Source organism: Pseudonaja textilis, chromosome 2, assembly GCF_049901715.1.
Source record: "Pseudonaja textilis isolate UNSWEBS1 chromosome 2, rPseTex1.2, whole genome shotgun sequence".
Lineage (NCBI taxonomy): Eukaryota > Metazoa > Chordata > Lepidosauria > Squamata > Elapidae > Pseudonaja > Pseudonaja textilis.
Window position 1 is genome coordinate 110,282,323 of NC_141991.1, and position 14,948 is coordinate 110,297,270.

General features: G+C 38.4%; 1 long non-coding RNA gene across 2 annotated transcripts; it reads left to right on the top strand.

The window, feature by feature from the left end:
• The first annotated feature begins 917 nt into the window (after positions 1 to 917).
• Positions 918 to 11,040, top strand: LOC113437063 (uncharacterized). Of its 2 annotated transcripts, XR_015741357.1 has the most exons (6): positions 918 to 1,660; positions 2,471 to 2,511; positions 3,042 to 3,208; positions 3,596 to 3,672; positions 6,901 to 7,047; positions 10,703 to 11,040. It is a non-coding gene; the product is annotated as an uncharacterized LOC113437063 (long non-coding RNA). The 2 variants fall into 2 exon arrangements; XR_015741358.1 differs by lacking the exons at positions 6,901 to 7,047; positions 10,703 to 11,040 and adding an exon at positions 4,898 to 6,244 and having other exon boundaries at positions 922 to 1,660.
• The last annotated feature ends 3,908 nt before the right edge of the window (positions 11,041 to 14,948 follow it).

The following is a 14,948-nucleotide window of genomic DNA, read 5'->3' on the forward strand; positions in this document are numbered from 1 at the left end:
ATAGGACTTTTACAGGCCAGTACAATCCGAAACAGAGGAGTCAATGACAGTTCTAAACATGCCGGTAGCTGTGTGTCAAAGAATATATAGAGCACTGAGGTAGAAAATGACGAGATCTCTCATTCTTGGTCCTCGGACACCAAGGAAACTGCTTATACAGTACTCTTTATGAATATTGCCTTAGTTCAATCATGGTGTATGTAGATTAATTAAGTTTATATTCAGAGAACTTGAAGGTGTTTGTCAAAACAAAGTTTGAGGTGATGTTATAAATTGGTCTGTTCTGGATAGGATTATTCTATCTATGAAAGACCAGGTTCACAAACTGGAAGAGGTTCTCTTGAAGAAATGTTTTAAATTGCCAATCTGTTTAAATACAGGAAAGTTATCTAGACCTGTAAGAGGCGTTAGCTCTCCAAGTGCCAATATTTCCAAGCAAGACATTTATAGTGTTTCTCTGTATAAACTGTAATAAAGGAAAGGAAAAATGCATAATTTTTCAAAATTGAACCAACAATACTATATGCTTTGATATTAAATCCAGAAATTGTTTCCTTTGCTTTATGGAAGAAGGAATCAGAAGAATTAAAATAAACGAGAAAAAAGGAATAAGCATGTAAAGGAATATGTTACCAAATCTATATCAACTGATCAAAATATTTTTAAAAACCCAAATGTCTATAATCTGGTTTACAGCTGTAGCATATTGCTCTTCCTGGCAACATGGAAGTTACTCATTTATTTTTCTATAATATCTAGGGAACTTTCCTGTTAATAATCTTTTGGGACTATTTAATTTTTGAAATGACTGTCAGTCTCTTCAATTTAAAACAACCTTGGTTGTTACATTTAAAAAACTGAGTAATGGTACTGCATATATTCTTCTCTTGTGGCTCCTGTCTATTAAATTCTGGTTCTTTTTTTGTTTGACGTCTCCATTGTGTTGAATTAAGGATTATAAATTCTTTGGGGCAAGAGCCAATCATTTTGCATTTCTAGACTACTAAAACAGAAATCAACAGATTGTGCTCCAGGAAAGTTATATATACAATGAAGTGAAAAATGTGGTCAGATAAGTACTGTTAATATCCAAGTAATGCATATTAGGTTATGCAGAAAATGAGGTTACTAACAAGAATTGAACTGATAGTGATTAACAGGAATGATATATTGGAGTGTTATTGAACAAATCAGTTCTGAGCAACAGTAATGAAAAGGATAAGTTTCATGCACATCTGAAAAAAATTATAAAAAGTCTCCCAGATAATTTGCCCATGAATAAGCAAGGAATACCAAATAATGTACAGTACTGGTAAGAAAGTCCAACTCAAAAAGTAAAAAAAGGAATGATAAGGTAGAAGCCCTCAAGTCAAGCTCAATGTTTAGTTACTTTATACTTGCATAACTTACATGGCAACAATGTGGATGTCATTTGTCATTATATTCTTCCAGGATGTTTTCTTAACTTCAGTAACCCTGGGATTTTGTAGGGGTTGTCATTCAGGTTCTATCTACGTAGATTCTGTTTAGCTTTTTGAGATCCTTTAGCTGCTGTAAACAGTCTCAGAATGTAATGTAATGGTCCTCTCAGGTTATGTGATTTCTCACATACTACAGTACACTATCAAAATAAATGCCAATGAAATATTAACAAAAAAAGGTAAGATACCGTCATATTTGATGGCATTGTTGGTCTTTCAGCTTTATATTCAAGTTAGTAGGATTAACCCAAGAGTAAGAGGTTAAATATTAAAATTTGAGTCTTACTATACTTTTAAAAGTTTTGAGACAGAAGAGTTGAAAGTTGCAAGCTTAGTAAGTAATCTTTTAAGGAAATACTGGTAATCTTTTAAGGAAAGCAGTTTTGACTGTGATTACTCTTCTATTCCAGTTCTTCCAAGTAAGGATTAATTTCTTAAAGTTTCAGATATTGCTGAGGTAGGCAAAAATCTATTATTGTATCATATTCCGGAGAAGCACAGATTCGTTTGTTTTGAGTTAAAGTTGTGCATTGTATAAATAATTTGTTATGTATGCTCACAACTTAAAAGGACTTGCTATAAATAAACAATATTAAATAATAAATGTGTGATATGAATATTTTTGAATTCTGTGTGTTTCTGGAAAAGGCACAGAAAAAGGTATCCAACATTATTAAGAAATTGGAATGTATATAAAGGAGATTGACTTTGAGAGTGTTTATATAAAATTCTCTAAAGTGTTTAGCTCAGTGCAATCCAGTTAAATTATCAGTATTCAGAATAATGAAAACTGTTTCACTCAAAAACACACAGAACAATTACGGAAATGTTCACAAGGTTTTAATATGGTATTATCATCAATGCCTCTTAATGAATAAGAACCTTTTAAAAACAACAGCTTCCTGAAATCACCCATATAAATGCTGGAGTTAGAGGGAAAGGAGGTAAATGCAAAAGAAGAACTATTATCTTCATGTTTTGTTTTTTAGGCTTCTCAAACCATCTGGTTGGCTGTTATGGAAAACATCTGGTAGGCCACCCTTAAGTTTGATCTAATAAGACTTGTGTTCTAATATATTTGGTGCACTGATGCCAATGTTGACCGTTGATATGGCATGAGGGACTGTGTTGTTATTAGAATATTTAGGCTAGAAGTTAAATCTATGTGATAGATTTTGAGCAAGGTCATAATATATTCTGCCTTGGTTCCAGACCAGTAATTCTGCAATTACACTAATTGCTAAACAGCAACCTATTGCAATCACACTTAAATTCCAAGGATGCATTCAGTTGTCTGTTTTTTGCTTTCTTGTCTTATCTTTACTTTGTACTTGATTGAAGAATATGCTCTTTGAGGTGGCTTTTCTTTCTATTCCTATTCAAAACTGCTACATTGTCTGCAAATGGCTCTAAGAAACCACTAGCAACTACTGATGGGAACGGACCAACAAAACTGCCAATTTTTTATTTATTCGTATCCCGTCTTTATTATTTTTACAAATAATTCAAGGCAACAAATATACTTAATACTCTTTCTTCCTCTTATTTTTCCCACAACAGCATCACCATGAAGTGAGTTGGGTCAAAAGAGAGTGACTGGCCCAAGGTCACCCAGATGGCTTTTATGGCTAAGGCAGGATTTCAACACACCATCGCCTGGTGCCTTAACCACTACACCAAAAGGAAGCCAGCTCCTCATTGAATCAGTCCCAAAAATCAACCTCCAGGTATGCTACAAGCAACTAAAACAGGGTAGTCATCTCTCACTGTTATTGAGGTCAGGCCTCTGGGATCATTCATAGCCCAATGCTGTGGAGATATTTAGAGATATTTCCATACGGAGCAGAAGTTTTAAAATATTCTTGACATGTCAAGAGCTGTTTGAATATGGTTGCAGTGACTTGTCTTCCTTCATAGTCTTCTTTATGGCAAACCAATGAGCCTTAAAAGAAAAAAAAAGCTTAAAAATGCTTCTAAGAGTGAATGGAAATTGAAAGAACCCAGAATAGAAATTATTAATGGCCAATGGTATATAGATAAAATGAGGGAGGGTGTACTTGAGTTTCTTATCTTGGGTTTCTTATCTTATCTTGAGTTTCTTGTCTTCTTATCAGATGACACCTGTCTTCTTTCAAAGGATACAGCTTGTGCTGAGGGCCATACACCAGAAATGGAGAGACCAGACTCAAATGTAAGAACTCTTCCTACTGCATCTTTTCCTTCTTCATTTTTATAGTCCAGTTAGTCTCTCTCTCTCTCTCTCTCTGCCTCTCTCTCTCTCTGTGTGTCTGTCTGTCTGTCTGTCTTTCTCTTTCTCTCTCTCTCTTTCTGTGTGTATTTAAGTCAATTTTCACTCCTGGAAACTTCCTGGACCAGCCCCTGCAATTTTCTTGGCAAGATTTCAGAAGTCATTTGCCCTTGCCTCTTTCCTAGGACCGAGAGAGAATAACTAGCCCAAGGACACCAAGATGACTTCATGCCTAAGATGGGACTAGAACTCACAGTCTCCTGGTTCTAATTTGACATCTTACACCGAACAGGCTTCTTAGTTGCTACAGTAGCTAAATTAGAGGCTAATCTAATCAGGCTTAGGGCCTATCCCACTTCTACCAAACCATGAAATAAACATACCTGGCAGCACCTTTTCTCTCTCTCTCTCTCTCTCTCTCTTTTTTTTTTTACCCTGACCCATGATATTACCTTCACTGCAACTCCAGCCCATGAGTGAGCCAGCTTTAATCATCCTAAACTGTACCAGATTTATAAGTGGTGTTTCCCCTCTAAAACAAACAGCACCCAGCAGTAGATGCAAATGGTAAAACCTGTTATGTTTCATAATGTTGCAGTAACATTCATTATGTTGGATAATAACCACAGGGGCACTTTTTTTGCCAGTTTGGGCTAATACGGACGTTATTCTCTAGTTCGTCTCATATCCCATCCTTATGTTGTTTTTATCCCAAAGTGCTAGATGTAGAAGCATTGTGCCAATGACTTATCAGAATTGTGCAAAGCAGCTAGGCTGCTTCTCTGGCCAAATTGTGGCTTTTACTATTTTAGCCCAAGGGAAAAATAATGAAAGTTAGCTGAAAGGACTTTTTGATGGCCAGATGCTGCACTTAACATTTTGGGAGCCTGAAGTCCATTGTGGGCAGGGAAGGAGGCATCATGGTAAAAAAATGGGGTTTTTTCCCTTAGTTTTGGGAGGAAATATTGGCAGTTCTGCTGTTAAGGCCTGTAGTAGCATTTCCAGTATGTTTTTAATAACTGCTGCACAGTGATGAGAAATTATGTTGCCAGCAGTAATTCAGGTAATTCTTGACTTACAACCACATATGAGCTCAAAATTTCTATTGCTAAGCAACGCAGTTGTTAAGTGAGTTTCACTTTGCTGTATGACCATTTTTTGCCAACAGTTCTTAAGTGAATCATTGCAATTGTTAAGGGAGAAAGTGTGGAGAGAAGAGTGACAAACAAGATAAAACGTCTGGAAACTAAATCCTATGAGGGACATTTGAGGGAGCTGGATATGTCCAGCTAGCCTCTTGAAGAGATGGTTTGGGATGGAAAGCATAAGTGTTCCCATAAAGGCATGATATTTAACTGAAATGGGTAAAATGTTTAAGACATAAATGATTGTTAATATTAATGATTAGACTATGTTGTTCTAGTGGAATTTTTTTTTTTGAAATGAGAGATTTGGAGTAGGAGAAGGGGGAACGCCCTAATGAAATAATGATTCAAAATATGTGATGTGGGGGGGAATAATCTTGGAAAGTAGGTGCTCCCATAAAAGTATGTGATTTAATTGAAAAGTAATGTGCTAAGTGTTTAAGATATAAATGAACATTAATATTAATGAATAGATTTGTATTGGTATTGATAATATTGTATAATTTTAGAATGTACCAAAGAGAATCCCAATGTAAGCTATGTATTCTATATTAAGTATCATAAATGTAGGGGAAAGAGATAAAGGCGTCATGCTCCAATTAGTGTACAGGAGAAGTTTTCCTTAAAGAAGAAAGATAAATGGATAGCTGGAAGTAGAACAGACAAAGAATAATATTATGATTTGAATTGAGATGAGATAAATAAAATAAAATTAAGAAAATTTAAAAGAGAAGAGAAGCTATATAGAAATTGAAAATGCTAATAAGATATGGAATGGTATATAAAATGAATATGAATATGAATTTGAATTTGTGTCTGTATGAAGAGTTTTAACCCGGGACTAAGCAACCTTCAGAAAAGAGGTTTTTTATGTTTCTATGATTTGTGTTTTTGTATGTCTTTAAAAATTAATAAAATTTGTTTAAAAAAAATAAAGAGATGGATTGGGAAGGACATGATAACTGTCTTCCAGTACTTGAGGGGCTGTCAGAGAGAGGAGGAGATTGACTTATTTTCCAAATAAGTCTGAGGACAAGAAGTTAGTGAGTGGAAGCTGGTTAAAGAGAGATCCAAGCTAGAAGTAAGGAGAAATTTTCTGACAGTAAGAACAATAAATGGAATAGCTTGCTTCTAGGAGTTGTAGGGGTTCCATCACTGGTGGTTTTCAAAAACAGACTGGACAACCATTTCACCAGGATGATGGAAGGTCTCCTGCCTTGAACTGAGATCTCTTCCAGCCCTATAATTCTGTGTTCTATGCTGACAACTCGCACTATTCAAGGCTAGGTTCCAGCTCTTTCCTTTCCCCTCCCTTGCAAAAGGAAGCTAATTAAGACCTTTTTAAAATGCATGTTTTCAAGAGCTGCTCTTTTTTCTACTAGCCTTTGAGGAAGAGAAGATACATTAACTGTGGTGCTACATCAGCTGATTAGATCTTAGATTTCAGTGGCAAAGGAGCCCTGAACTGGGATTTAAAGCACCTGCCAGGCTGCCCTGCACGGCCAAGAGGGGAAGGCCGCAGGGACAAAGTCTGGCTTCCTGGCCAAGAGGTCAGAGGTGTCACACCATGACCAAGAATCATAATGTTGTCATTGTGGTCATGTTTTAAGTGTTTCTGCTGAGCCTTCACACAGATTAAGGCATGGAGAAGAAAATATACGTCAAATGTAACATGTTGAAGGCTGGGCTCTGTGCTTGTGTGTAAACATCAAATTCTGAATTCTCTGAAAGCTTTGCAGGAATACTTTAGAAAAATAATATGTGCCACTATTTGTGATCTCCCTCTGAATCAGATGGAAGCGAAGTACACCATAGATGCCATCAAATATCATGCTTCAAATGCTGTTTTCTGATAGTATTTTACCTTATAAAGGATATTTAATGTTACCTATTTATTTTGGTATTTTGGTGGTAAGAATTGTGATTTTGAAAGGCATAAAATCAGTATAAAAAAGGAGAGGGAAAGAATTATTCTTATCTGGAGTGTGCCAGTTGAGGAAGATTATTCCAAACCCATCTTCCCCAGTTGGCACTATACTAATAATTTGGGAATTGCAACTCCGAAAATTCCTAGCCAGCCTAGATGGTAGAAGGAGAATGCTAAAAACTGAATCCCAATGCATCTGGAGAGCATCAGACTGGGAAAACCTGACTGAAGGAATCTACAAATAAGGTAAATGAGTATATTGCAACCCAAGATTGTATCAATGTGTATCTACAGCGAATAATAATTACTACTAAATTTGGGGAATGTCATGCTGGATGTAATAGATAAGAAGGAAGAAGTGGCTGGGTTGCATGCAGTACATTTTTATCTTGGATCTGGAATGAGCACTGCACAGAAGCCCTCTCTCCATCTATATATCCATCTGATTACATACCTACCTAGCAACCTACCTACCTATCTTTCCAACGCTTCATTACAAAGCTCAGGGAACTAGTCTTCTTTCATGTGGATCCTTTGTATATCCTTACAATAACCTTATGATATAGTTAGATGTTATGTTAAGTAACTCTAATCTAGTAAACTTTCATAGGGATCTGAATTTGACAATTGAATACAACTGTAGGAAATTTCTGCATTAAAGATGTATAGATGATTTGCTTTCATCAGAGGGGTATCACCTCAGTACTCTGCCTGCACTACTGGGGAATGCAGGATCAAATGTGGGGTGCATTTTTTTTAATTTTCTTTGACAGGCTTCTGCAATAAATGAACTGTCAGTTTGCTTTTGCATATCTATTTCATATCAATTGGATTTGATAGATTTGAAGTCCTTGCCCTATTCCTGCTGGGCTCTCTTCTTATCTTTGAGGACTAGCTATTGCTAGGCTGTGACCATGGATGGCAACAATTCCTGTTATTGCAAGAGTATCTGGTTTGTTATTATGTTTGGGGCTAATCCAACAGTACTACCAGATTCAAGAGGCTCCAATACCATTTTGAGTTCTCCCTCTAGTCCTGTTCTTCCTCCCCCTCCACTTCTTTCATTTAGTAGGTAGTGGCACTACCTTTTATTTATCCAAAAAGCATTAAGGCAGACAGGGTGATGATACAGAGAAGATGCTTACTTTTTCCATGATGCTGAACTAGAAGGGGTCTCATGACATTCAGTTATATTAAAGAATAGCCTTTCCACTTAATGGCAGTGGCAGTCTAAGCAACCCTAATTTCTGCTGTTGCATTCTTGAACCTTGAGTAAATGGAGATGTTGGGCAGACATTCTCCTGGTTCTGCAGCTGAACATTTTATATGGAAGCCTAATAAGTTCTGCGATCATCTAACAAAGCTAGTTGAATGCTTCCTCTTAGAGATGTAAAATGTTAGGGAAAGCCATTCACTGGGATCTCCTTTCAATGAGGTAGCTGGCAAGCTTTGCTCTCTTTTATTTACATTTAAGTTACATTTAAGTCAACTGCTTTGCTGGATCAAAGGTTCATCAGTTCAGCTGTCCATTTCCAGACGTGGTCACCCAGAAGCCCCGAGAGGCTCCAAAATGAGACAGGCTGGAAACACAACATTTTAAAGCATACGTTAATTTGAGGCAGGGATGACATTACCACACAAAAGCCTTATGGTTCCTTGAAGACCATTATGGCATCGTATTTTATGGATGAGGCTTCTCTTCTTTGGTTTCATCTGATGAAGTGAGCGTTATTTCATGAAAGTTTCTGTCATGACAAATTTCAAATCACAGAATTATAGATTTGGAAGAGGCCGTTTAGCCAACAAGTCCAACCCTTTGCTCAGTGTAGGAATCCAAATTACAACATAATTCACTGGTGGCTATTAATTTATATAACACATCCACTCAAGGGGAGCCCAGGATCTTTTTGGGTGGTGGTTCTACTCTTTAATTTAGCATTAGTTATTTTTCTCCTTGGTATTTGATCAGGATCTGTCCTCCTGGAGCTTAGATCTATTATTTTGTATCCTGCACTCTGGAACAATATACCACATTTTCTTCCCTGTGAGTCTTCAGGTATTTAAAAGTACCTGAATAATATCCCCTCTCATCTTTTCTACTCTATCTCCTGTTTCCTCATGGCTCTTCAGAAGGCAGTTTCCATTTCCTGATCATTCGGTTCTTCTTTCAACCTGATCTAATTTGTCTCAATCCCTCTTGAATGGCAGTACCTGGAACTGGAGAATAGGGAATTAGGGAGGCTCCCTGGTTGGAGAAGAATCTGGAAGCCATCAGATGAAGAAGTAGAGTTCAGCCCTGAGAAGCTGGAGAGTATTATAGAGAGACTCAGATTTGCCCCCTGACTCCCTAGAGCAGGGGTAGGGAAACTTGGCTGTTTTATCACTTATGGACTTCAACTCCCAGAATTCCTGAGTGAGCCATAAAAGGTTCCCCATCCCTGGCCTACTGTTTTTTCAGCTGTGGGGGAAATCAATTTTTGACTTGAATGGGACTGTTTAATATACAAATGTGGGCCAGGGATGGGGAAACTTTTATGGCTCACTAAGGAATTCTGGGAGTTGAAGTCCATAAGTGATAAAAGAGCCAAGTTTCCCTACCCCTGCCCTAGAGTATAAGATGGAGGGGAGGAGAATCCCAGGCAGATTCTGGGAGATTCTGGTATTATAGCCTATTGCAATGGAATATAATTCTAGTCTTCTGTACTTGATTTCCTGATTTGCTCTCCTTTGTAGGGCTGACATGGTCCCAGTATTCAAGGTAGGACTTGATTAAAGGAAAACATAGTACACAGTACTATTATTTCTTGTCATTTGAAAACAATATACAGCCAAATGTATCTGCCTTTTTCTGTGGCCATGTATCAATCCTCACTCATATTCTACCCCAACTAAATTATGTGTTTTTAATGTACCATAAGAGTATTTTTTTTCTTTTTGTCCATAGTCAATTGGATATTATTTTTAGGATCCATTTTAAATATTATAGGCAGCAATTGTCTATCAATCTCTTCCCTCAATATTAAATCTCAGAAGATATAATATGGACTTCTAAAAGTTATTGGACCTATTGACTATCACCCAAATTTCTCAATCAGTGAATGTTATGTAAGTCTTCTAAAACAAAAACAAAAACCCTACCGAGTTCAATGTACAGAGTTAAGCACACACTGAATCATTATTCTGAGGTATTTGTGTTACTGTTCAATGTGCCATTTCACCCGACAAATCAAAATTCCAGTAATTTAGGAATTTTTAAAAATATGTATTGTGCTTACAATACAATAATAACATTCTGTACAAGGGGAAACATTATAAAAGTATAAAATATTTTAGCAGGTTTCCTTTAGTGAACCAAAGATCAAGATTTCAATAAATTAGAAAGATCCAAACTCATCAAATCCTTTAAACTTTTACCTTCCACTGAACTCAATTGGTTAGGTAAGTATAGTATTGCAGTTTAGACCTAAACAACGCTGGATGGACACGATCAAGGCCGATCTAGAGATCGTGAAGGCAGACCCGACACACGTGGCAGACAGAGAGGTGTGGAAGCAGTACTCAAGGACATTAGCGGACCTCGCCCGAGCGCGAGACAAACGCTGAAGAAAAAGAAGAAGAAGAAGAAGTATTGCAGTTTATAAACCACAGAAGCAAGAATAATTGCCCTCATGCTCAAAAGCTGGTTCTGCTTAAATATCTTAAGGAGAGAAAGATATCTTTAAGTGCAGGCACAGAAAAGGTGCTGTACCGTTGGTAGTTAACCAACTCACCTCCCAAGACATCAGAAAGAAAATTTTCCAAAGCCCACCATAAGGGTCACAAGAGACAGACCATTTACTCAGTTTTAAAAAGCCTTGTTGTGTTTCTTCTCCACCTTCTCCTTGTTTTTTTCTTTTTCTAGAAACAAATAAGCAACAGTTTGTGCTTAAAATCTCCTGAAACCAAGGGGAGGAGAGCTTAAGGGCCCAGTGACAATAGCTCACAGAAATGAGTTGTGTTCTGCTTTGAAGAACATGGCTGGCTGCTATCACCCAATTAGCAGTTGCTGGCCAGTGACATCTTGTCCAGTTTCTCTCTTCTACTGTGTTGGGGTGCTGGCTTGAAGCAAAAGAAACTCTAAAAGGGCATCACACTGTCTGGTTTGGTGTACTCACAAAACTTTCCAGCAAGCTGATATCTGCTTTGGGAGCCACTTTGGTGAAGAACTGAGCAATAAATCTAAGGAATATAACAACAAAACAGTAACATCTGTGTCTTCATTCCTCACTTGGAAAACAGATCCCACTGTTTGAAAAAAGGAAACAAAACTTGATACTGTACACTTATTCAAATTTAAAAGAGATGCATGAACTCTGGGGCATGTTTCATGCCAATCCAATTAATATAAGTTTATATTTATTAATATTTTTCTCAGAAAACTTCAGGTGATTAGTCTTGCTACACCACTGTGGGCCAAGTTAGGAAGAGAGATGATTTGGGTCCTGTCCATTAGTGCTTGGCAGTATGACATTACCATGTACCCTGCAATGTGGATGGCAGCTGGTTTTATATGAAAGAAAAAAAAGAGAGAGAGAGAGAGAGAGAGAGAGAGGCAGGCAGGCAGGCAGGCACACAAACTTTACTATTTATATTGAAAAGCCGATCATAAATATTGTACATTTTAACAATTCCCTTATATGTTTGTACATGAAGGAACATTTGTTATAATGGATTAGGAAGAAACACTGTTCTTTATATCAAGTTGAAAGTTTTACAGTCAGATTTAACTAAGTACATAAGCTGGCTTGAAATAGGAATAAGTGCCCATGTTGGAAAAATCTGGGGCAGTTTGCAACAAAGTCGGATGCCTTCATTTATGTTATTTAGGCACACCTCTACTAACCTGAAACAAAATCAAGTTGAATGTTGGGATGACAGAACAAGAGCCGCACCGGGGAGCCCCCCTCCCAGCAGATCTCGTTTTTCAGTCTCAAGATCATATCCAGGCAGTGCTCACTGAAGAGCAGACAAAATTGCCAATTGTGACCAGCACCAAAGCTTAATGCAGCCACTTTGTCTCTTTTTATCCCACCCAAAAATGTTGAATACTTCCCAGAGATGTCATTGTATTAACAGTCACGCATAGTGTGTGTATCTTCTGCAATTCTTATGGAGTGTCAACATGAAGCAAGATCCGGATCTGAAATATCTTTTAGCCAAGGGAACTTGCATATCCGTTTCTCCACCGTAGGAGAGTTTGAAAATCAGGACTCAAAAAAATGTCTCATCCTTCAACCTCTCATAGTAACACACATTAAGTCTCCCCCATCTGTTTCAACATGCATTCCACTATCACCCCCTGTCCACAATAAATTCAGAAATTAAATTAGTTGTATGAGGTGTATCTCCTCCGTAAGGCTATTTCTTATAGTTACAGTGACCTGGAAGAAATGTCCATAATGGCCATCTGAATGTGACAGAAAATCCCTTTCTCTGCCAAGGTATTTACATGGCGGTTTCTGAATTAAATCCACACTGAAATGGCCATGAAAGCAGAGGTATTTTGAGAGGAGTTGGAATTTGACTTTTTTTTGGCCACTTGATCCCTTAGAGCTGGATTCAAATTCTTTAGTCAGCATATTTGCACCATAAAGGTAGTACTCAACTTACAACCACAATTGGGACCAGAATTTCTATTGCTAAGCAAGGAGGTTGTTAACTGGGTCGCACCCAGTTTTATGATCTTTTTTGACATGGTTGTCAAGCAGTGGTGATATTTTACCGGTTTGGCCCGGTTCAGCCAAACTGGTAGCTCTGAGGATCATCTGAGCAAACCGGTTCGCTCCAACAATCAGCTGCTGGGCCCTTCCGCCCACTCCTGCTCAATACTGATTTTTATTTCCTGGTTTTGAAGCTCGGCTGCTTCGCACAAGCACAGCGGATTGCTACGTGTCAGCTGTTGAAGACACAGGGAGAGTGCAGGATTGCAGGTTAGTAGCAAACCCTTTGTGCATGCGTGAAGCATGTGTTTGGCATGCACGCACGCAAAATGCATGCCCACCAAGCCACACCCACAGAACCGGTGGTAAAAAAATTGAAATCCACCACTGTTGTCAAGTGGTTAAGGGAATCTTGCAATTGCTAAACAAATCCAGCTCCCCCCCATTTACTTTGTCAGAAGCCAACTGGGAAGGTTGCAAAATAACTATCACAAATATGACTCTGGAAACTGGGGCCATCGTAGTTACATGGTGGTTGCGAAGTGCCTGAATTTCAATCAAGTGACTATGGGAATGCTGCAAGAGTTGTGTGAGGACCAGTTAGAAGTCACTTTTTTTTCAGTGCCATTCAAACCTTAACTTTGAATGGTTGTTAAACAAGTACTTGTAGTTTAGCTATAATAGGTGCTGTATGTGAACTAGGCAGTGAGTGTTTTTTTCTTTCAGCTTAATTTAAAATGGGATTTCAGCAGTGAGCAGAATCTAAAATCCAACTTAAACACCCACAAAGGATCAGATCCATATTAATCCCATAATATTAATAATTAATAGAAAGCCCCTTAAGGAATATCTCAAAAGACATTTCGGTGCCAAGCTGAAAGACTTCAAAAACTGATGTTTCATTCCAGGTTTAGAATATTCAAGAGCTGTGGGTATGGCCACTAATGTGGGTGGGTGGGGTGAGCAGGATCAACTTTCTCTGGTTCTGTCCCTTGAAGACAGCACATTGCTTAGCCCATCTTAAGAATTGAGAGCTGCTGAGGCAGAAACCCTCTATTGTCATATCATATGCTTTAGGTAGAGTGGACTCCTGAGCCAAACAGGGCTCAGCTTTTAGCAACAATGGAGAGTGTTCAGTGCAGAATTGTATGTAGGGGCCAGCTGTATACATTTACCCACCACACCACAGCTTCATGTAGGCTGTGTTTGCATGATGCACTTACCCATGATTTAACCATAATTTATCTACAGAATAACCTAGGGTTTTACCCATATTAAAACCGGTTTCCTCAGCTCAAATGTTCTGAATTCAAAACACACTGACCAGAAACTAACAAGAAGTTCTCACTAAGTGCTAGATTAAAGCAGGATTCATTTACACTATACAGCAATGATCCAAATTCTCGGGAAAAACAGCCGTACCATGTACACTTGGCGGTGGCTACAATCCCTTCATGCTTCCCTGTAGAGCTAAACTTCTGTAGGGAACATTGAACTGTGAAAGTTTCCCTCTGTCATCATGTTGCAACCAGAGTTGTCCTGATCCAGACCACAATACGTATGTGCAAAGAAATGCTTGAAAATTGAAAACAAAACCAGGAGCTGCATATTTCCTCTCCAGTGCTAACCCTGGAGGGAGCCATCAATGTTTGAGCTCCATCTGCTGAGTGGCAAGAGTGCCTGCACCATCTCAAAGACTCCAGTGTTAAGAGGCATCATTCATCAATTCAGTATTGGAGTGCAAAGCTGGGCAGGGTGAGGAAGTCCTTCTTCCTTCTTTTGTGAATACAATATTCATGTTTTTCTTTTTATCCTCCTTTGTACTCAGAGAGAAGCCAAACGTTCAAAGTGACTGAACCAATGCAACCAAAGTACTTTCTGATTCTCCCAAAAAACTCAGGGGCTTATTCAGTGATGGTTGCAAAGGAAATATGATTCCTTAGATCCCTTTCTATTCCTTAGGATGCCTCAGTCAGTAACAGATCCTACAGTGGCAACTTTAAATGTCTGGACTTCAACTCCAGAATTGAAAGTTGCCAGGATTTGAAAACATTGTCCTACAGGATATTTCTACCTCTTGACACTGGATCATTGCTCAAAGGAGTCACGCTTCGAACACAATGTTATGCCAAGGATCATTAAACTTTACCAACATGAGCTTTCACTCCAGGTTTAATTGGCAGCGCCTGCTGGACTCATCTGTGAGGCAGGCCACACAGGAGGTGGCCATGGCATGGCAAAAGTTTCCAGCAATGTGGTAGCTGTGGACTGTACAGTGTTCGGGCATGGATGCCATGACTGAGGAGCACAGCTTGGGTATTAGAAGTACCCACGACCCTATCTTTTCGGGACTCATTTAAGGAACTGCTCAGTAATCCTGACCTGTCTGTCTGTCACAGAGCAGAGCTAGCAGCTCAAATTCAAAGCCAAGATTGGTGATTCTCTCAG